The following is a 23508-nucleotide window of genomic DNA, read 5'->3' as shown; positions in this document are numbered from 1 at the left end:
CTCTCTATCTCCTTCCTGTACTCCGACTCATCGCTGTTTGAGATACGGCCTACAACGGTGGTATCATCTACAAACTTGTAGATGGAGTTTGAGCAGAATCTGGCCACACAGTCGTGAGTGTATAGGGAGTAGAGTAGAGGGCTGAGGACGCAGCCTTGTGGGGCACCAGTGTTGAGAATAATCATGCTGGAGGTATTGCTGCCTATCCTCACAGATTGCGGTCTGTTTGTTAGAAAGTCAAGGATCCAGTTACAGAGGGAGGTGTTGAGTCTTAGGTCTCAGAGTTTGGTGACAAGCTTGCTTGGAGTTATTGCATTGAAGGCAGAGCTGTATTCAATAAACAATAATCTAACGTATGTGTCTTTACTGTCCAGATGCTCCAGAGCTGAGTGTAGGGCCAGGGAAATGGCATCTGCTGTAGACCTGTTTCGCTGATAGGCGAATGCAATGGGTCCAGGTTGTCTGGTCGGCTGGAGATGATGCGTGCCATGACTAACCTCTCAAAGCACTTCATGATGGTGGATGTCAGAGCCACTGGTCAGTAGTCATTGAGGCATGTTACCTTGCTTTTCTTTGGTACCGGGATATGTCTTCCTTATAGAATAAAGTGTTCTAGTGAGTGATGGGATACAAAATGCATAAGTGGTGTATTTGCACCTATAACTATATAGGTCCCTCTTCATTCTTGCAATATTATAACAGTTACAAACTCTGTTTTGAGGTCATCACTGCCTTGTTAGCACAGTTACACTTGGGCCCATTGTATTTCTGAATCTAACTTTTGACCAAGTTACAGCAGGAGAATAGAAGCCATTCTAGGGAAATTTTTGGCTCCATTGAATTCCTAAAAGCAACAAAACTTCTGAGAAAAAAGCCAGAGGAAATCTTTCTGAGCACATTTATGATTTATGATGACCAACTTTTATGGTGTTGCTGCATGTTAAGACAAATTCTTAGCCCTGTATCCTGACAGTTTAATGAAGTTCTCAGTCATACTTTGATACTCCTGAGGCCACAGCTGTTGTATAAACCAAAGCTGATCAGAATTTAGAAATGAAACTGCTGTGTTCCACACTTGCAATTTTAAATTCAACTAAAATTAAAGTAAGGTTGTAGAAAAGTTGTAGAATTCACCTCCTGATCAATAGTCTTCAACACAGTTTTATTTGACATCGAAAATTAAGAAAATGTTTGACCTGTGTTTTTATATAACTGAAGCAAGAGTGAATGAAAGCTGCTCAGGATAAAGGCTGTACATTACCAGCAGATGGCACAATCTGTGCATCTAAATATGCAAGTTTAAAAGAATAATTTCATTTCCCTGGATAGTTTCATCATAGCCATCACTTTGACGACTTGCTCGCAATGAATTGCTCAGAATCTATGACGATGGCCCAGACTTTGCTGGGTTGGGAGTCTGTACATCAGGTACTTTTTTCTTCACCCTTCAGGAGAAAAATTTTATGTGTGCAAGTTTCTGAAGTGCAAGCTGTTAAAGAGATGCTGAGGGGAACAAGGAACCTGGGACATTGATTACGGGTGAGACCAGCATTGTGCCTTCTTAGATAATGAGAGAAAGAACATAGAACATTACAGCTCTGTACAGGCCCTTCGGCCCACGATGTTGTGCCGAAATCTTATCCTGCTGTAATATCTATCTAACCCTTCCCTCCATTTTTCTATCATTTATGTGGCTATCTAAGAGTCTCTTAAATATCCCTAACGTATCTGCCTCCACAACCTCTGCCGGCAGTGCATTCCACACACCCACTACTCTGTGTAAAAAAACTTATCTCTGACATCCCCCTTATACCTTCTTCCAATCATCTTAAAATTATGCCCCCTCGTGTTAGCTACTTTTGCCCTGGGAAAAAGTCTCTGACTGTCCACTCGATCTATGCTTCTTATCATTTTGTACACCTCTATCAAGTCACCTCTCATCCTACTTCTCTCCAAAGAGAAAAACCCTAGCTCACTCAACCTCTCGTCGTAAGACATGCTCTCCAATCCAGGCAGCATCCAGGAAACAAGACAACAAAGGAGAATGAAACGGAGAATTAGAAAAAACTAACAAGGCATGGAAAGAGAATGAAGAAGATGGAAAGTGAGAGGGATTAACAAAGACATTAAGAAGAAATAAGAAAAAGAAACTTAGGTTTTATGTTTCTAAATCTTACATTTCTTGCTGAAAGTATATAATTGTATATAAGATCAATATTCTATCTTTACAAATGAGTCCACAGCTTCAGCTGTTCCCTTTTCTGGTCAGAGACTACGAATGGCATTTCAGGAACATAAATTTTGTCTCTAAAGGGGCCCGTGGATCATTAAGTTCCATGCTCAATCCTCTGTGGTGAATTTAACTCATTCTAATGGTGCAAATCTATTGATTTCTTTATGTTCACAGGGTAGTTAACTACAGCTCCAGACTTGACAAGTTAATTAATAGAGGGGCACTAATCATTCAACATGATTTGTAATTCATGGGATATCTCTTGCGAACAACAATTTACCCTGTAATTTACTAACTAATAATGGCACCTATCATGAATTCATCATTATTTGCCCAGCAAATTTTGGACCAATATTTATGACAAACAGTATAAGTGCAGTACAGGCATTGTGATATTGGGCAATTAATATCAATCTACACTGTGAGAACATGTGTTTTGGATAAATGATATGATACAGATTATAATCACTTAATAGTTAGGATGCATTTGGCTATTGAGGCCAACAGTAAAGGTACACAACTGATAGCAGCAAGTCCCGTTTACTTGGTAGAATGTTAGTTCTGAGTAAGAAGGTTGTTTGTTCAAGTCCCTTTCTAGAATCTTGGCTACAAAAGCACTGGCTGACATGTTGGTGCAGGAGGGTGAGTTTACTGCCTTTCTGATGAGTGGTTAAGTTGAGGCCTGTCTGCTCTCTCAGTTGGATATAAAAGATCTCATTGCATAATTTCAAAGAAAAGCGGGGTGGTATCCCTGATCATGTGGCCAATATTTATCCTCAATCAAAGTTATTAAAACAAATCTATGAGAGCTTGCTGTGCACAAATTGGTCTCCATATTTCCTTTAATACACTTTTGAAAAATGCTACATTTGTTGTAAATCAATTTCCATAGAAAATTTCCTTTCCATAGAACAATACAGCACAATACAGGCCCTTCGGCCCACCATGTTGTGCTGACCTTTAAACCAAGCCTAAGACTATCTATCCCCTTCCTCCCATCTATCTCCCTATTTTAAATTCCTCCATATGCTTATCTAACAATCTCTTGAACTTGATCAATGTACCTGCCTCCACCACTACCCTAGGCAGTGCATTCCATGCCCCAACCACTCTGAGTGGAAAAACCTCCCTCTGATATCTCCCTTGAACTTCCTACCCATTACTTTAAAGCCATGCCCTCTTGTATTGAGCATTGGTGCCCTCGGAAAGAGGTGCTGGCTGTCCACTCTATCTATTCTTCTTAATATTTTGTATACCTCTATCATGTCTCCTCTCATCCTCCTTCTCTCCAAAGAGTAAAGCCCTAGCTCCCTTAGTCTTTCCTCATAATCCATACTCTTCAAACCAGGCAGCATCCTGGTAAATCTCCTCTGCACCCTTTCCAATGCTTCCACATCCTTCCTATAAAGAGGGGACCAGAACGGGACACAATACTCTCAGTGTGGTCTAACCAGAGTTTTGTAGAGCTGCATCATTACCTCACGGCTCTTAAACTCGATCCCATGACTTATGAAAGCTAACATCCCATAAGCTTTCTTAACTACCCTATCCACCTGTGAGGCAACTTTCAGGGATCTGTGGATATGGACCCCCAGATCCCTCTGCTCCTCCACACTACCCAGAATCCTGCCATTAACTTTGTACTTCACCTTGGAGTTTGTCCTTCCAAAGTGTACCACCTCACACTTCTCCGGATTGAACTCCTTCTCCGGATTGAACTCCAATTTGGTATGTCCTGAAGACAATGTGAAAAACATTAGTTTATTTTTTTTAAGTGCACTAAAGCTCAATGAATATGGATTCCAAGGTGCTACGGCATGAGTAGGGTGAGAACTTTGCTCCTGCCGTTCACATTCAACGGCTGGATTTTAGTTCTTACCTCCTGAGGAAGAACTTGATGATTATCCAACCTTTTGAGAAGCAGCGTGACCTTTATTCTATTAAAACCAATGGAATGAAAATTGGACAGGATCACTAATATATCATAACATCACTAATTTTATGAATAAAACCAGAAAATGCCAGATTTCACAGAAGATCACTCACCAGCTGTGAAAAGAGAAACAGAGTTAATGTTTAAGGTCAAAGAGTCTTCATCAGAGCTGTGAAAGAGAGAAAATGTGTTAGTTTTAAACTGTTAGAGGATGGAAGATAAATGGATTGAAGAAAGGGAATAAGATTGTTGAGTTAATTGTGCTGTGTATGGAGTTATTTGATTGATAGACTAATGAGGGCAATTAGAGAGACAGCAAACAAACAAAGGGACATGTAAAAGCTGTGAAATACACATCAGAGCTGTTCCTAATACTTCCTTTGGGATTCAATGACTGAATCAACAATTTCAGATAGTTCTGTTATAAGGTTATCTGCCTGCTTTATTACCTCAGTGTTTCTCTCTCCATAGATACTGCCTGATCTGCTTGGCATTTCCAAGATTTTCCTTTGAGTTTCAGGACAGAGCCACAGCTCTGGGAAGCAGGTCATCACTGCAAAAAAAAGCTCTCTCTGTGGCTGCCACATGGGCAGCCGTGGAGGTTAGGGAAAACCGGGGTGGGCGGGCAGATAATGGAGAGAGAGGAGGGAAACCAAGAGGATAAGGGGGAATCCAGGGTAGGGGAAGGCTTAAAGGCACAGTATGTAATAATGGGATCCCCCCACAATATGAAGCAGCCTGATCAGGCCCTGCATCATGTTTGGGCAGCTGCCACAGCAATCAATGAGGCCAGAGATCGCAATACCCAGTGCAGAGGTATTGTGATCTTCATTAATGTTGCCTAACTTCACAAGGCTAGCACTTGGGGGTGAGTCAGAGAAAATAAAATTGATATCACATCTAGTTCTTGATGCTATGCACGTTTGGCTCCTTGTTTTACGGCAACTGGACAATAAAAGTCATAGCTCATGACATTTTGATCTAATTTCTGTCAGTAAAATTAGAAATGCTCTCTGCAAGTTGATGAAATCATCATGTAGGCATAAAATGATGGAGAAGTGACACCTGCTCTGGGATAAGTGGTGTCAGCAAGTGCTTGGTCCAACTTCCCAAAGGCTGGGAGCTGCTGAAAATGGGCACTTCAGCATAGGCAAAATTATTTTTATATGCTATTTATTAATAAAAACAGGATCAAATACAGTTTATTTAATCAATCTTCTGAATGTAAGTACTTTAAGGCAAGATTAATATTAGTTATGGGGAAATATGGATAATCATTTTGCATAACTTCCCTTGAAAATCTAATCATGGAAATGTTGTTCATGGAATGTGACTGGTGAGAGTTGAATAAGACGGATCCCAATTTTAGATTGATAACCTAGGATTTTACTGGATTACTTTCAAGGGTCAGAAAGTAATTTCACAGATTTTTATCTGTTTGGAACTTTTACCTCAGGAGATTAAAAAACTGGGCAAAGCCCTGAAAGCACAATTGTTTAGAGGCTGTACAAAGATCTAGATTAATGGAATAGACGGTTGTCTGTTATTTCATGCTTTTCTAATCTCAATCTTGGCCAGGTGCCACTTCATATTTCTTCTTGCTCCTGAATCTGTTAAACAATAGCAGCATCAGTAACCTTCCTTTTAGTTTCCTCCTCACCACCCTCTTCTTTCATACTTGAGTCATGAAGGAAGTGGTACAGCCTATAGGATCAGCTGGTGCTGACAGCACCCCCTCTCTCCTCATGACTACTCTTCATTCAAAACAGCAATAGCAAGGAATTGTATGGTGAAGCACCATGCTTTTGCACAATTCAAGTAACAGAAAATTGTGGAATCATCACTTCTATGGAGGTTGCAATTTTTCTACTGAGTTGTCCATGCATCCAATAGGTTAATGCATGGCAGTGCTTAGATATGCACAATAAGATCCAATGGTGTGCATTGTACACATGGACACCATCTCTGTGTTGTCTGAGGCTGGTGCAGGCCACTTGTACAGTGGCAGGTCTCTGGAATACTTGTGAGATCATTTCTGGCATTGCTTCAATGGATCTACCTGGATACATCTCAGGCCATGGACTTTGGTGTTAGAAACCTGCCTTTAGGAGGTCCTCTTTAATAATACATATACATCATGACAATTCTTCCTTGGCACTTCACCCACCCACCCATGTCTCGCCCCCACACCCCCATCTCACATCCTTCAGCCTTGTCATTATTGTCTGACTCCCAGTCGATGGACTGCCCATTGAACCTGATCTGCAGTCCATCCCTGTTCATCAGTTTCGTTCCTCCACCAAGTTCCTGTGCCAGTCTGATCTTGCCACTTGCTTCATTTCCAACCCTTGCCCTAACTCCTCCATTGATTCTCAGCTTAACCCTCACCTTCACCCCATTGATCACTGGTTGCCAATCTCAACCCACTCCTACCTCCTAGCTGGTAACCCAACTCAACCCACCAAATGATACCCCTCCACTTGTCCCCTATACTTACCCTGGGTTTCCCATCCCTGCAACACACCAGTGCCTGGATTCCTGGCAATTAAAGTAGTTATTAAATAGACTCTGGGATAAAAAGTTGGTGTCAGCAGTGGCAACCATGAAATCATACAACTGCTATAAAAACTTATTTGGTTCACTAATGTCCTATAGAATAGCAAATCTGGCACCCTTACTTGATCTGACCTCAGTATGACTTCAGACCTACAACAATGTGGTTGACTCTTAATCATCCTTTGAAATGGTTAAGCAGGCCACTCATCTTGCAAGGCATTTAGAAATATTATATCTATATAACAAATGTTGACCTCATCCATAGTATACATATCTGCCCAACATTCCCTCCCCATCTGGTTCCACCTATCACCTACCAACCTCTATTCCACTCCCCTTTGTACTGCTATATACTGGCAATCTTTTTTTTCCCCTCACAGTCTTAGGTAGATGGAACCAGGTGGGGGAGGGAGATGGGACAGAGGCTGGTAGGTGGTAGGTGCAACCAGATGGGGAGGGGATGATGGGCAGATGGAACCAGGTGGGAGGAGGGCGTGGGAGGGAAAACCAAGGGAGAAGAAAATTGGGTGGACAGGTGAGTGCGTGTGGGAGGACATCAATGGGGGGTGGGGGGTGGGAGGTGGACCACTTGAAATTGGAAAATTCAATATTCCCGCCATTGGGTTGTAAGCTACCCACACTGAATATGAGACATTGTTCCAATTTGCATTTGGCCTCCATGTAGTATTAGAGAGGGTCTAGGACAGACAGGTCAGTGTGGGAATGGGAAGGAGAATTAAAATGACATGCAACCGGAAGCTTGAGATGGTCATTGCGGGCAGTGTGTAGGTGCTCTTCATCACGGTCACCTGGTCTATACTTGGATTCTCCAGTGTAGAGGAGGCCATATCGTGAGCACTGAATGCAGTAGACTAGGTTGGAAGAGGTGCAGGTGAACCTCTGCCTCACCTAGAAGGGCTGTTTACAACTTGACAACATGATCTTTGCTAAATAGTTTCAGTGCAAGGCCATAAATACAACAACATTTCTGAGTCTCCTCCAGTTCCTGCACTTTTTCTCTTACCTCCTTTCTTCCCAGGCAGAACAAGGATAGGGGTTCCCTTGACTTTAACTTCCATCTGATTAACCTCCACTTTCATTGGATAATCTTCCATAATTACCACTAACCTCCAATAGGAATCCACTACCAGACATACCTTTCCCTCCCATTCTTTTTGCATCTAGTTGCTACTTGCATACTGCTTGGCTTTGCACAGGCTTGAACTTGAAGCATAGGTTGGATCAAGCCCTTTAGCTTTTACAACATATATAATCAAATGTCTTTTTCATTTTAAACATTTGAATTAGATATAATTTTTAAATTCAAGTAAATACAAATCAAATTAATAAAATTGATCCACTTTACTTAACCCCTTAAGCCTTGGTACCACACTGACACATCTACTCTGTAATTCCTACCCTCTTCATCTCCACCGTCCCATGATCATTATATCCTTCCTGAGATGTAAAGCCAAGAACTGGTTGTTTTTTTGTAGACTGTCTCTGATCAAGACTCTGCAACCAGAGCATTACATCCTCACATTTGTATTGGAAACCCTTGACACAAAGGCTAATATTTATTCACCCTCTCCAATTACTTCTTGCACTGTATTTGGATACCTAATTCACTATTTTCCTCCACAATTCCCAATCTTTTAACTATTGATTTATCTTCAGTATATCCAAAGGGGATGGTCTCATGCATTTTTTATATTAAGCTCTATTGAGAATATTTTTTAATTCCTTTGAAACTCTTTTACTGAAGGTCACAACTTATTCAGCTTGCTAACCATACCGGCTGCAAATTTGGATATGTAATATTCTATTCCTTCTTCCAACCATTGATAAATATGCTGAAAAGCTGAGGTCTATGTACAGAACTTGGCAAATACTATTCGTCACCATCAGTAGTATTTACAGGAAGCGCTGCCTCAAGAAGGCAAAATCCATCATCAAATATACCCACCATCTGGGCCATGCCGTCTTCTTGCAGCTACCATTGGGCAGGAGGTACAGAAGCCTGAAGTCACAGGTTCAAGAACAGCTACTTCCCTTCAATTATTTGATTCTTGAACCAACTGGCACAACCCTAATCACTACAGTTTAGCAATACTATGACCACTTTGATCACTTTGTACTAAAATAGACTTTGTTTTTTTTGTTCTAATTGTGTTCTTTCTTAAAAAACTCGTGTATAATTTATGTTCAATTTATATTTTTTGTGAACGCTGCTTATATGATGCTATATGCCTCTGATACTGCTGCAAGTAAGTTTTTCATTGCACCTGTGCATACGTGTACTTGTGCATATGAAGATAAACTCAACTTTGACTTATGACTTCTTTCTAATTACAGAACAAACACTCTGTTGTTATTCTTCCACTTTTCCAAGCAATTGCCAACCTATCCCACTGCTAAGTTTAAATTATTGATGAGCATTAAAGTATTAAACTCATAACATCCACTCGTAACAAGACCTCAGAATAAGTTTGTGAATGTCAACAGATGCTTTTAGTTTTTCAGTGACCTGTTAAACTGTTCACTTTGAGAGGAGAGCCATCAGTTATTAACTTCTTGCCCTTAATATCACAAGTTTCTATCAATGTTGCTTTTGCCTTGTCATTTCCTCTATTATATCCAACATTTTCATTGCTTATTATATCATCTTTTTCTACCTGTGGCTTAACAAAATAGGAGACAGAGGGAAAGCCATGGATTACAGGCCAGTTAGCATGTAGCAGTTATCTGGAAAATGCTGGAGTCCGTTGTGAAGGAAATGATAACAGACGACTTAGAAAATCATATTATACGTGGCAAAGTCTAGGTGGCTAAAGAAATAATGTTTAATGAATATGTTAAGAGTTATTTGAGAGTGTAACCAGCAGTCTAGATAAGGGGTAACCCACAGATGTACAGCATCTGGATTTCCAAAGGATATTTGCCAAGGTAAGTGTTTACAGAGTTCTGGATAATAGATCAACAGGGAGAGATAATTGGTTAACAAAGAGAAAGGAGAGAGCAGGGAGAAACTAAATGCAGATTGGTGACTGCTTTGCAGAACACTTCTGTTCAGTCTGTAAGGATGACCCTAGTTTCCAGTCATCTGTTACCTTAATTCTCCATCCCACTCCCTTTCTGACTCTGATTTGCCTTTTTACACTGTTCCAACAAAGTCCATTTGAAGCTTGAGGAACAGTATTTCATCTTCTGACATGGCACATCACATTACCAGTCTTTCTAGGTTGAACCAGAAATTTCCAGCTCTGATGAAGGGTCTTTGACTAGAAACATTAACCCTGTGTCACTTTCTTCTCCTATTTACATCTTCACCAGATTGATCATCTGTGACTAACAAGCCATCACCACCACCTTCTGCTGGCACCACCAATCTTGTGTCATTCAGTCTCTCTGGCTTCCACCCTATCATACATGTCCTCATTATTCTCTCCCCCCTTGGCTTTCTCTACAAATTAAAATATGTATGATTTCAAAGTTTTCTTAGTTCTGACAAAAGGTCATACACCTAAAACATTGATTCCATTTCTCTCTCCACAGATGTTGCCTGACCTTCTGAGTACTTCCAGCATTTTCTGCTTTTATTTGAGATTTCCAGCACCTGAAGTTTTTTTTTTCATTTTTCTTTTCAAATGAGTAAGGATAGCTGGGTCATTTTTAGCTTGTGAGCTGTAACTAATGGGGTGCAACAAGAATCAGTGCTGGACCTCACCTATTTACAATCTAGCTTACTGATTTAGGTGAAGGAAATGAATGAAACACATTCAAGGTTGTTGATGATATAAAAATGGGTGACAAAGTAATCTGAGTGAAGGATATAGAACATAGGACATTACAGCGCAGTACAGGCCCTTCGGCCCACGATGTTGTGCCGACATTTAACCCTGCTCTAATATCTATCTAACCCTTTCCTCCCACATAGCCCTCCATTTCTCTATCATTCATGTGCCTATCTAAGAGTCTCTTAAATGTCCCTAATGTATCTGCTCCCACAACTTCTGCCAGCAGTGCGCTCCACACACACACACCACTCTGTAAAAAAAAACTTACCTCGGACATTTCCCTTAAACCTTCCTCCAATCACCTTAAAATTATGCCCCCTTGTGTTAGCCATTGTCGCCCTGGGAAAAGGTCTCTGCCTATATCCACTTGATCTATGCCTCTTATCATCTTGTACACCTCTGTCAATTCACCTCTCATCCTTCTTCTCTCCAAAGAGAAAAGCCCTAGCTCACTCAACCTATCGTCATAAGACGTTGTAGAATGGCTGATAAAATAAATTAACATTGGAGACTGAGTATCAAGTGGGGAAATGTGAGGTTGTCCTCTTTGGTAGAAAAATAATAGAAAAGCTGAATATTATTTAAGTGAGACAATTAAATGCTGATGTTCAGAGAAATCTGGACACCCTCTCATATACTGTATATCAAGCAAAATTAGCATATAGGTGCAGCAGGTAATTAGGAAGGAAAGTGGAATGTTGGTTTTTGTTGCAAAGGGAATACAATACAAGAATAAAGAAGTCAGATCTACTAGGGTTCCTACCTGTCAATTGTAACATGTTAGACATGCTGAGGACACAAGTACACTTGCTCTGTTCGAAAATTTGTTCCTCTTGTTCTGTGTCTTGGTGACCTTTCTGAGTCAATTGTTTCTGTTCAATTCGAGAAGGTAAATTTGGGTGAGCAAGACTGCAGTCATCATGTCATCAGGCGTTCTTCGGTTGTACACCCTATGGGAGTGTGCAGATTTGGTCGATACTTCAGCAAGAAATTGGCCCAGTGATGTTTCCTACTCAGGTTTGAATATCTCTGCAACGCTTACTTCTTGAGAGCTTCTTTAGCTATTTTGACTGCCTTAAGCCATTCCATTTGAATCAGGATGACATGAAGGCACAAGTATATGTTTGATACAAGTTTGCAAACCAGATTGCAGCTGAGGTCTATTGTAAGAAACAAGCTCTTTTGTTAAACTATGACATGCACATTGAGACCTTATACCATCTGTAGCACATTCAGTGCTTGTACATGAACCTATGCATTTCACCTCAATCTATGTTGACTATTGATTAGTACCAAGCAATAGTCATTCACTTTTTATTGACATCCACATGAACTCCCACAATGACTATAAAAGCGTTTTACGTAGCTTATTGTTAAAATTTTGGCAAATACTGTATTTGCATTTCAATGATTTGTGATGCCTTTGAGATCACTATCCTAAACAAGGTCAGAAAGTAAAACTTCCAGAAATTGCTATCATACTGTTCCTTTGTATTCAGTAGCAAGTTTGTCCAAAGCTTTTCCTCTCCATGCTGTTAAGTATTGGCATTTTATTGCCATTTGATGCACCACTGCTCATATATTAACACATTGCAACAATTGTGGAACAGTTTTTGTGGAACACATTGCGACAATTGTGGAAAAGACACTGTACAATCTGTACTGTACAGTAGAAACTACTATAACTTATGAGAAGCAGACACTTCACATAACTCTGCTATCCAATGGGATCACAATATAAACACTCAATGAAGTGTATCTATGATAAATAAAGTGTTCAGAAAGAAGTCTGAATCCTTTCACATTATTATCAAGGTATTTCAACACCCATGGGATACTTGCCCTTGTACAAGCCTTTGCTGAAGTCCAACATGTAATACTTGAAATTGTCAGTGTTCTGGTTTAAAATTGTTTCAATCTTGTATAATCTGCTGAAAGTTCCCACTTGGGTGTCAGTAAGGTTTGCTTCATTCCTTTCAGACGGTCTGATATGTCAAAGGAAAATCTGAAACAGATGGTTCCTCAAGAGTTGAAGCATTTTGACATGAATCAATTCCCACAACCTCTTTAAATCTAAATTGAGAAGATATCTTGAATTATTTTCCAGGTGATCTGGTTGGTCAATGTAAAGCAAGCTAGTAGGTGTGTGGTAATAATTTGCTGTGAAGGTAATGTGCCCAAGCCAAACCTGACCAGGCACAGGTCGCTCCAAGAGTCCAGTCCCATGAATTCTTTCATGTAGAGCAATAGAGTCTATCAACATTGCTTAATGTGATTGATCTGGTATGTCACTTGAAACATCAGTGGCTATTACCAAAATTAGTTAAATCTGAGGAAGAAGGAAAGCTGAACCTAAAGGTCTGCTCGTGATGGTTTTAGACAGATGCACTCTGAAACCATCCCTTGGGTACAGCCTCGAAATATAATATGTTTGCTAGCTGTACAAATTTATAATATTTCTGGAGAAAGCAGAATAATGGAACTGCTGGATACCAATATTCATCCATGGGTCTAGTTTTCAAAAGAGGATAATTATGCATGTGTAGAAGCATACTCTCCGCTGTAAGTGTACTTCACTGATGTTATATCCAGACTATGTAAAACATAGCAGTTTTTTGTAAGTGAATTAATTCAATCAATTAATGGGGAATGGCTGCAGTTAAGTGAACCAGTATTTTAATTCACTGTTTTAACAGTATTACTATACTCATCAGAATAATGATTGATAAACTTATAGTATTTGTGCATTGTTATACACAATTTACAGAATTTACAATATGAAATGTACTTAATTATGATTTTAAAATTTACTGAATCATGATTTACTATGAATCATAAATAGGAATGCTTTACTCCCTGACAAGCTCAATGCTTTTAATATACTGTATGATTTGAAAGGGAGAATAACACTACACCTGTGTGAATCCCCACAACATCTGGTGACCCTGTGATCAGATCACAGAGTCCAATGTCAGAACATCCTTCAAGAGGGCGAACCCTCGCAAAGTGTCAGGCCCTGATGGTGTACCTGGCTGGGTACTGAAAACCTGTGCCGACCAACTGGCTGGGGTGTTTAAGAACATCTTCTCACTGCTGCAGTCTGAGGTTCCCACCTGCTTCTAAAGTGCAGCAATCATACCCGTGCCCAAGAAGAGCAGGGTGAGCTGCCTCAATGACTATCGTCTGATAGTACTGAATGAAGTACTTTGAGAGGTTGGTTATGGCTAGATTTAACTCCTGCCTAAGCAAGGACCTGGACCCGCTGCAACAAGTCTACAGCAGACACACTCTCAGTGGCTCTCCACCCTGCTTTGACGGCACCTAGACAACAGCAAAATGTACATCAGGCTGCTGTTTATCGATTACAGCTCGCCGTTCAACACCATCATCCCCTCAGTACTGATCAACAAGCTTCAAAACCTGGGCCTCTGTACCACCCTCTGCAATTGGATCCTTGACTTCCTTATCGGGAGACCACAGTCGGTGCGGATCGGTAATAACATCTCCTCCTTGCCTACAGTCAACACAGGTGCACCTCAAGGATACGTGCTTACCCCACTGCTCCACTCTACACTTATGACTGTGTGGTTAAGCATAGCTCAAATGCCATCTCTAAATTTGCTGATGACACCACTGCGTTTAGTAGAATCTCAGATGGCGATGAGGAGGCATACAGGAGTGAGATAGATCGGCTGGTTGAGTGGTGTCGCAACAACAACCTCGCACTTAACATCAGCAAGACCAAGGAATTGATTATGGACTTCAGGAAGGGGATGTCGGGAGAACACACACCAGTCTTCATTGAGGGGTCAAAAGGTGGAAAGGGTGAGCAGCTTCAAATTCCTGGGCGTCAACATCTCGGAGGATCTATCCTGGGCCCAACACATTGATGCAATCATGAAGCAGGTATGCCAGTGGCTCTACTTTGTTAGGAGTTTCAGGAGATTCAGTATGTCACCAAGGACTCTTACAAATTTCTATAGATGTATGGTGGAGAGCCTTCTGACTGGTTGCTTCACAGCCTGGTTTGGAGACTTCAATGCACAGGATTACAAGAGGCTGCAGAGGGTTGTTGACTCAGCCAGCTCCATCACAGGTACAACCCTCCCCACCATCAAGGACATCTTCAAGAGGCAGTGCCTCAAGAAGGCGGTATCCATCATTAAGGACCCTCACCACCCGGGACATGCTCTCTTCTTGCTACTACCATCAGGGAGGAGGTACAGGAGCCTGAAGACCCACTCTTAATGATTCAGAAACAGCTTCTTCCCCTCCGCTATCAGATTTCTGAATGGTCATGAACCCATGAACCTCTCTATTCCTTTTTCCAATGCACTATTTATTTATTTTTGTAATTTATAGCAATTTTATGTCTTTGCATTGTACTGCTGCTGCAAAACAACAAATTTCACATCATCTAAGTCAATCCTCCCCAGATTCTGAAACAATGCAAATATTTTGCCCCACTACTTTTATGTACCACATGATGTGTAATGGTAAAATTTAGATTACTGCAGCATTCATAAAGGACAGAGACATTTGCAATTGTAATATTCTTGTGGAGAAAAGAGGCAAGTGTACCCCAGCACTCTTGGATGAGTGAGAAAGGGGCAGTAGGAGTGCTTAAAATCTGCATATCTGAAATTGCTCCATATCTGGTTAGTGAGGACCGGTTGTGGAGTAAGAGATTAGTTACCTTTCTCTGGAATTCTAGCCCACCAAATAAATATTTTAATTGATTTATGTGTATAGTTTTACTTTTAGTGTCTGGGGGCTAGGTTTTCTGGAATTTTCATCAGCTGAAGAGAAGCAAGAAAGCACTTGATCCAGCAATCATATGGTTTTCCACTACCTTTAGTGGACCAAGGCACTGGTTTCCCCAGCCCTTGAGAACCTTCTTCCCTCACATGTTCCACCACATCCCCACCACAATGCGATGCCATTCTTTCCCAAAGTTGTGCCCAGCTCACATCTTGGTCATGACCCATGGATCTCTGTTCCAGGCTTCCTCGATCCTCGCCCCTTCCTCCTCCAGTCATCTCACTGTCCCCAACAATCTTCTCTCCTTTCTGCCCAGATATTCTCCCTGCCTCTGTGACCTTTCCCCTAACTCCACACACTCCTCCTCAGCCATCCCATCTCTGATCGATCTCCTCTCCCCATTGAGGATCTCCTCCTTGCCCCAGCTGCGGATCTGTTGTGTGAAATTGTTCTTTTAACTGTCTTAAGGATCAAGGACTCTGGACATGAGCTTTGTAGACCAAAACTAGTTTAATCACAAAGGCAAACACGGGACAGAATGGATGGGAACAGACACACGCTCACTCACACACAGGATATCACAAACACGAGAGGGGAATCGCAGCTGGGGTAAAATACACACACACTCACACACACACACTGACACAAACAAGCACACAATAACAATGTCCGACTTCAGGATATAACACTTCAATGCCCGTCCCACACTAGCATTGGCCCTTAATGCTCCCTGAGTCTGAGTGAAACACTCCCTGACCATGTGGTGACACACTCTTACCAATGATCTCTGCAGCATTGTCTCACTACTCCTGGGGTTGTCGAAAGAGGAAGGGTTAGGGGATGCAGCCCTTTTTATGGTGCTAGGAGGCTGGGTGGAGCCTCACTGTTGTGATTTAAATGAGCCAATGGTGCAGAAGTCAAAGACAAAGGTTCCTGCCACAGCCAATGGTCAGACAGGTTCAGAGACAAGGGTACTGGTCAGGCAAGTTCAGAGGCAAAATGTACTCTCACACCTGAGGGGTGGGTGGAGCCGCACCTTGATTGACAGTAGTATCACTTCCGAACAGAGGAGCAATGCTGTCCTCTGGTCAGCAGGGGTCAGTGTCGTTACTGTCACGTGACAACCATGTGGATTTCTCACAACAGGATCTACTTATAAAAAGACAATTTCATTCGTCCTCTAGGTGAACTCCAACTATTTCCCCTTCATAAATATGAACTCATCTAAATCTCTGCTATCCATACCTGAATTCACAACAAATAACACTAAGCCTGTGCATACTAGTCTAGGTTGGCTCCTTGTCCACCACTGCCTAAATTTCTCATTGTCACACTCAAATCCCCCTGTGCCCTCAGCCCTCCCCTGACCCTATAATTACCGCTTGTGCATCCCCCATTATTTTTGACAGGCCATTAGCAAGTCATGCTATCAGGCCTCTTGGCCCTGAGCTTTGAAATTTCTTTTCTAAACTTCTCATCTCTTTAGCTCTCTCTCCCCTTTCAGGTTCTCCTCAAAGTTTACATCATTCTTTGATTGATTGTATTCCTGTTGAGCATTTTCCGACACAAAAGGTACCATATTAGTGCAAGTTTTGTTGTTGTTATTGAATAAGACTAGTTGTTTGATTGCTGCAACTGTTCCAACCCCTGTAGATTGTTAATAAAATAGAAATGTGCTGTGTAAGATGGTAGTAAGGAAATTGACTCGACTCCACAGTATAGTATTGGGAAGGTGAAGAGAGAGGACATGGCTGTGCTAACTGGTGCTACCTTGTTGCACATTTGGGGAATGGTCTAGAGATACAGCTTGCTGTAATCTCTTGAAATTTAGTGAAGGATCCAGTTGACTCAATTATTCCAATTAAATAAGGTTAGCACTTGCTTGATGCTGTTGTATATGGTGTAAATTGACCTTACACACTATTTAGGTCCTATGCCCAACCATAGATTTCACCATTTCACTGGAGATCAGTGTTTAAATATCTCAACTATTAAAATTCCTAAAGCTATTTCTATCACTATTGTTTGTATCATTACCCAGAAAATAGTTTGGACACTGGGAAGGACTCTTGCAATCTATTTTATTTCTGTCTCCTCACTGAGAAATTTGGAAATATTCTTAATAAAAGAAATCTTCCCTTTTGCTGGTGCCTGCTGCTGATCACACAGCTTTTACTAAAGAGTCTGCTCGTTGCTTTGCTCTCTGACATCCAAATTCTGCAGATTGAAATAATCTTTAGATCACTCATTTAAATATAAACAGCTCCCAATTCCTGGCTGAGGCAACCATCAGGGGCACTTCAAAGCCTTTATTCATTTTTCAGACTTCCTTGAAGTTGCTTGTCTCCAATATTGATCTTTATTGGATTTGTTCTATTCTTGTAAAATTTGCACAAAACGATTCAATTTCACCACTACTAGAAAATACTAGAGATAGTGAGCAGGTCAGGCATCAGAAATGTTAAATCTGTTTCTTCCTGCACAGATACAATCTGACCTGCTGAGTATCACCTGCGCTTCTGTTTTTATTTCATATTTCCAGTATCCAGAGTACTTCTTTTGCATTTCTATCACCAAGTGTTTGATTGACAGCTCCTTCCAAGGTCCAGATACTTGATATCTGCTTGTCTTTGCCATTTTGTATGAAACAGTATTACTTGGCCTCTCTAACATTATAAATGAACATTAAACCAGAGAGACAAATGGGATTTTTCATAAGTCACCATGCAGTGATTATTTTTCAGTGATCTTATATCTGATTCAACTTACACTGAAGTTCAGAGTAGCAAGTGTACCTGTTACTGTATTTCCCTATCAAGTTCATAGAAAGAAATCTAATTTGCAAGTTTACATTGTCATGCTTCTGTTGTACTTTTGTGTGTGCTTCATTAGTTTTATTTGGCAGTTTACTGTTTGAGCTCGGAATTTTCACTATGCTTCACTCATTGCCTTTTGAAGTCAAGGAAGAGCTTCTGTACCAGAACCCAAATAAAAGGTTTATGCTTAATCCTGGTTCACTAAGAATTATTTATATAATGCACATTTGGCCAAGAGAGAGCAGTAAACCATACACAAAGGATGTCTGAACTGCAAAATTGATGAAACGTACTTAGAGCAATATTGAATATTTTCTTTGTGTTTCTCTCAGTCACTCTAATTTCAACAGAAAACTGGAAGAAGCCTTGTCCATAGATGAATGTATAAGCCTTATTTAAATAATGATCATATCTCCACATGGTGCATTTGGCTCACACTCGTAAAGGGATATCAGAAATACCTCCATCAAACACTGCCCCAAAAATGACAGAATCACCATACATCTCCAACGGAGGGAGCTAGAGGACCTTGAACAGCTGAAGACTGCATGGTGTTTCGTTTGGTTCTCAGTGGGATTAAATAGATATTTTTAGAAAGCTAATTGAATTGAGATCGATTATTTTTTCTGCAGCAATTGAGTGCAACAAAGGAACTATATCATTTACACCACATCCTGTGACCTCTGGAATGTTGACTCTAACATCTTCAAGAGTGGGTAAAGTTACAGTGATAGAAAGACTTGGTAATGTAGTGCCTTTTGCATCATTTCCGAACATTCCACAGCATTTTACAGTCTTTGAAGTAGTTACTGCTGTAATGTAGGGGGGAGAGCAGCCAACTTGTGCACAGCAAGTTCCCACAAAGAACTATGTGATAATGACCAGGTCATTGGTTTAAGGAATGTTGATTGAGGGATGAATAATTGAGGAACATTTCAGATTCCCTCCCCTGCTCTCCTTCAAAATAGTGTCATTGGATCTCTGATATACACAAGAAAGAACAGACAAAGCCTCAGACTAAAGATTCATCTAAAAATTGGCATCTCTGATAGAGTAGTTCTCCCCCACTGGAGTATTAGCCTCTAGCTTACTCAAGTCCCTGGAGCATGACTTGAATGCAGAACCCCTGACCTTGAGGTGAGAGCACTACCAATCCTGCTGATGCTAATTAATCTTTTGAAAACACATTTTCCCGGGTGCAATTGACCTGGAATACAGCATCCCCAGCAGCTGCGTAACAGAGGATTCTCTGATCTATGGGCTGTTCCCGGAGATGCACACAGAGATGGACATCAACTGCTGCTGGAAGGTCATCAACTCGGTGAAAGACGCCCTTTGGTCTGCCCAAAACTTGTTGGTCTTCCAGCACTGCGAGATGTCCGTAGGGGAATGCTGCCGGCTGGCACATTCCAGGCTGCAGGAGTACGTGCTGAGGGACGCACTGAAGTTGGGTGCAGCCAACGCAAGGGCTCGGTGGGGAAGGACGACAGTTTAGGGTTCTTCTGCCACAGGAGAGGGAGGGGCAGGGTCAGGCGAGGAAGCTTCTTAAATATGGGATTGGGTTATCACCCCAGGGAGCCACACGGGTGGCATCGGTGCTGGGGTTTTTTACAAGATGATTGATGATTTATCTGTACACGAATGTAAAGGTTTGCACTGTTTTATTATTGTATATATCTTGTCTTTTATTATGAATAAAGTTTACTTTGGTTTAAAAAAAAGCCTTTGTGTCTGGCTGCATCAGGCAGTGTGTGGACCCAAAGTATATGGGCACCAAGTGTCACTACATACTGAGGTTCTAGCTGTCCCCAGTGTTGTGGACGATAAGCCTGGCTCCTCTATCGCACAATGTCCCAGTCAGCTGGACATTGCCACACCACCTGTCCTTTGTGGAAGAGTTCTTCCAAGTAAACACCTTTGACCACAAGTCCATCAGGCAGTGGTCAGCGCGAAATGTACTGCAGACACTGAGGGACAGGGACACTATGAAGTCTGTAGGTTTGCTCCCTGAGCAAATGGCCCAAACCATTTGGCAGAATGCCTCATCACCAGATCTGACCAACAAGCACCAAGACATCGCTTGGCTGGTGGTGAGAGGTGCCCCTCCAGTCAGAGCTTTCCTCGACAGACGACGTATCACCCTCAATGTACGCTGCACTCAGGACGGCTGTGGTGGGGAAGAAATGGTCACCCACCTCTTTGCAGACTGTGGATTTGTTAAGAGGGTGTGGGAACGGATGCAAGGGTCCATGTCCTGGTTCATCCTCAGCAGCTGCATGACAGAGGACTCGCTGATCTATGGGCTGTTCCCGGGGACTCACACCGAGACAGACATCGAGCGTGGCTGGAAGGTCATCAACTCAGTGAAGGACACCCTTTGGTCTGCCCAAAACTTGTTAGTCTTCCAGCACTGCGAGATGTCCACAAGGGAATGCTGCCGACTGGCACATTCCAGGCTGCAGGAGTACGTGCTGAGGGACGCACTGAAGCTCGGTGCAGCCAATGCTAAGGCTCTGTGGAGAAGGACCACAGTCTAGGCTCCTTCCACTACCACACATGGAGGGGCTGAGTTGGGTAGGGAAGCCCCTCGAACAAAGGAAGGGATATCACCTCAGAGCCAGGTGAGTAGTATGGTACTATGTTTGTTTATGTTTCTTTTTCTTTAAAAGTTTATGCTTCTGAATGTAACAACCACAGATGTAAAGATTTTTTGCACTTTTTCTTCCTTTGTATGTATTTTTGATTATGAATAAAATCTATTTTTGAAATAATAGAAAGCACATCAAGGAAAACTCAGAACAGTCACGTGGCTTGTATCTGTGCTTCCTCAAATATGTTGCCTTCTGCAACAAAGAAGATTAGTGTCTTTGCTGCATCTCCTGCAGCATGACTTCAGCAGACCTTCAGGAGACCTTTTTTGATGTCTTCATCCCCCTCTTAAGGATGATTTTTGCTTTGCATTGATAGTTGCCTTATAAACACCATATGAACAATTGAGAAGGGTAGGTTATAGAACACTGTTTTTACAATTGCCAAAAATTAAAAGTGCCAGCCTCTGTCTTTATTACAAAGCTGTGATGTAATACTCATTAAAAAAAACCCTCTTTAATGATCAGCATTGGGAGCTGCTTCCTGAGCCAGATTCTCAACCAGCTATGCAGCGGGCCATGAACTTGTCTTGGATAATGTGGAAATTAAGGAGAAGTGTGGCACTCACATGGTTTAGCTTGGTTCAGTCTCCCCACCAGATGTCTATCATGTGAGTTACAGTGAGTTCATTCACAGATTGGGCCCCGAGGGGATGGCTTCACTTGCCAGAAGCATTAACGAGGCAGATATAGGTGCAGTGACCAACGTTTCCATCCGCAACAGAACAATGCAGAGGTAATCTTCCAATATGTGTTTCCAGTGGGACCCCACAAGGAGTGCGATTCATTAATTCAGTCCTCATGCTTTGGAGTTTCCAACATCATTTTGTTTCTTGCACTGTATCTGTGACCCATACTAGCAATGAATTTTTTGTACTAATTATTGCTTGTCTATTGGTGAAATTGGCAAGCTTAAGTGACTACTGTCACAAATATCATCACGATCTAAAAATTTATGAATATGCTGTGCTTTTGTTCCAAATATTCATTAATGAGCAATAAATCAGATAATTGACTCTGAAATGAATAGATGGTTTATCAGTCCATGATGCTAGGAAGTAACTAACCCATGTGTCTAATATACTTCCTGATGGTGTTCAGTGGCTTGTCAGTAAACCTTTGCTCCTTGACATTTGTCCTCTACATAACCTTTTAAAGAGGATTACTTTCTACAGATTTATTGTCTCAAATATTAAAGCTGCAAAAATGAATGATGCATTTCTAAAATGTTATAATTTGGTAAATATTAAATAAATTGCATTCCTGTTTTCCTGTAGTAGAAATGCAGTTGTCCTGATGACATGCCATTTAAATACTGAAGTAGTTTCTTTCAAATATTGTTAACTCAGATAGCAGATTTAATTGATCCAAATTTGATGGATGATCGATCATATAACTGCCATTTTAGGGTGTCTTTTTCAGCTTTCACTGCTTTTACAAGTGGCGAAAGGGAATTTTTGGGTAGTACAAATGGAAAAAAAAACATTAGCCTAGGTGTTACAGGGAATGTGATTCAAATATCATTACCTCTGTAAATGATACTGTGATGAAAGGTTCTCTGCATGAATAAACATACACTATAAATCTTGAACGTTATAATAAACTACTCTCTGACAAAGGAAGTATTGTTGCCTGTTCTCAAAGCCAAGCCTGTAGGGAACAACAAAAAAAATGAAATCTATTTACAGTAATAAACAATCTAACTGTACAGCTGTAAAGGAAATTCTCTCCTTTGGGACATTAAAGCATCTCCTCCATTCTCCTGTCCCAAGGATTAAAACAAGCCCGTGAGAACTTTCCAAATGCCTTTCTGAACCTCAGCATTAACTCTGTTACAGAAAAAAAAAATTTTATTTTAAGTCAGCCACAGACAAAGGATGTAAAATATCCTGCAGATATTCAGATCCAGTCCCGTCTCAGGTTGTGCAGCTGATGAATTGCAGGTAGAGTGAACGTCAGGCTTAAGGAGTATCAGAGGGTTTGTGATGAAAATCTGCACACAGTTGACCTGACTTGGATTTTCTTTCTCTCTGATTGATTTCCTTTTTAGCAGTACTCAATAGTAAATCTTGTGGTCTTCAATATTCCCGAGTGAGCTGGACAAATGATAGGGGTAAAACAGACCCAAAATGATTAACTCTTGATTTGTTAAAGAAAATGTCCCAAAATAGAATTAGCGCCAGCATTCAATTAAAAGGAAAGGTAACACTTCTATAAAAGCAATGTTATCTGGCATTACCAGTCCTATGATCTCTGATTAATGTTTCAGTGACGACAGGCTGTCATCTTCCATCTTCCATTGTTTCAAGCTATGAAACACACACACAGTTTTCAAGGTGGCAATAGGAACAGTCTAGCTCTGAATAACAGCTATCAGTGGGTTACTGTACAAGCTTAATCTAAATATACAATGGTTTCAGCTAAAAGATTAATCACCAACCTGTAAGGGAATTTCTTTTTTAATGGAATCTTATGTAGTGTGTCAGATAGAGAAACAAATGGTATCAATTTGGTATGTACTAGGCAAAGTCTACATCAGCTTGGTTCAGTCATCGCTATTTAGCACAGAAGTTTATGATCTCATGTTTCACTTTATGATTTGAGTCAATCTAAGCCGATGTTTCTGTACTGTGCTGAGGAAGTGCTGTATTGATGGATTTTACTGCATTTTACTTGAGTTGTTAAACCAAGTCTGACTGTTCAGTTGATATGAAAAGATCCCATGATACTGAATACCCCTGGCTTTAACTTATCTTTCAATTGG

This window comes from Pristis pectinata, chromosome 2, assembly GCF_009764475.1.
Source record: "Pristis pectinata isolate sPriPec2 chromosome 2, sPriPec2.1.pri, whole genome shotgun sequence".
NCBI classification, from domain to species: Eukaryota; Metazoa; Chordata; class Chondrichthyes; order Rhinopristiformes; family Pristidae; genus Pristis; species Pristis pectinata.
This window is presented reverse-complemented; position numbering follows the sequence as displayed.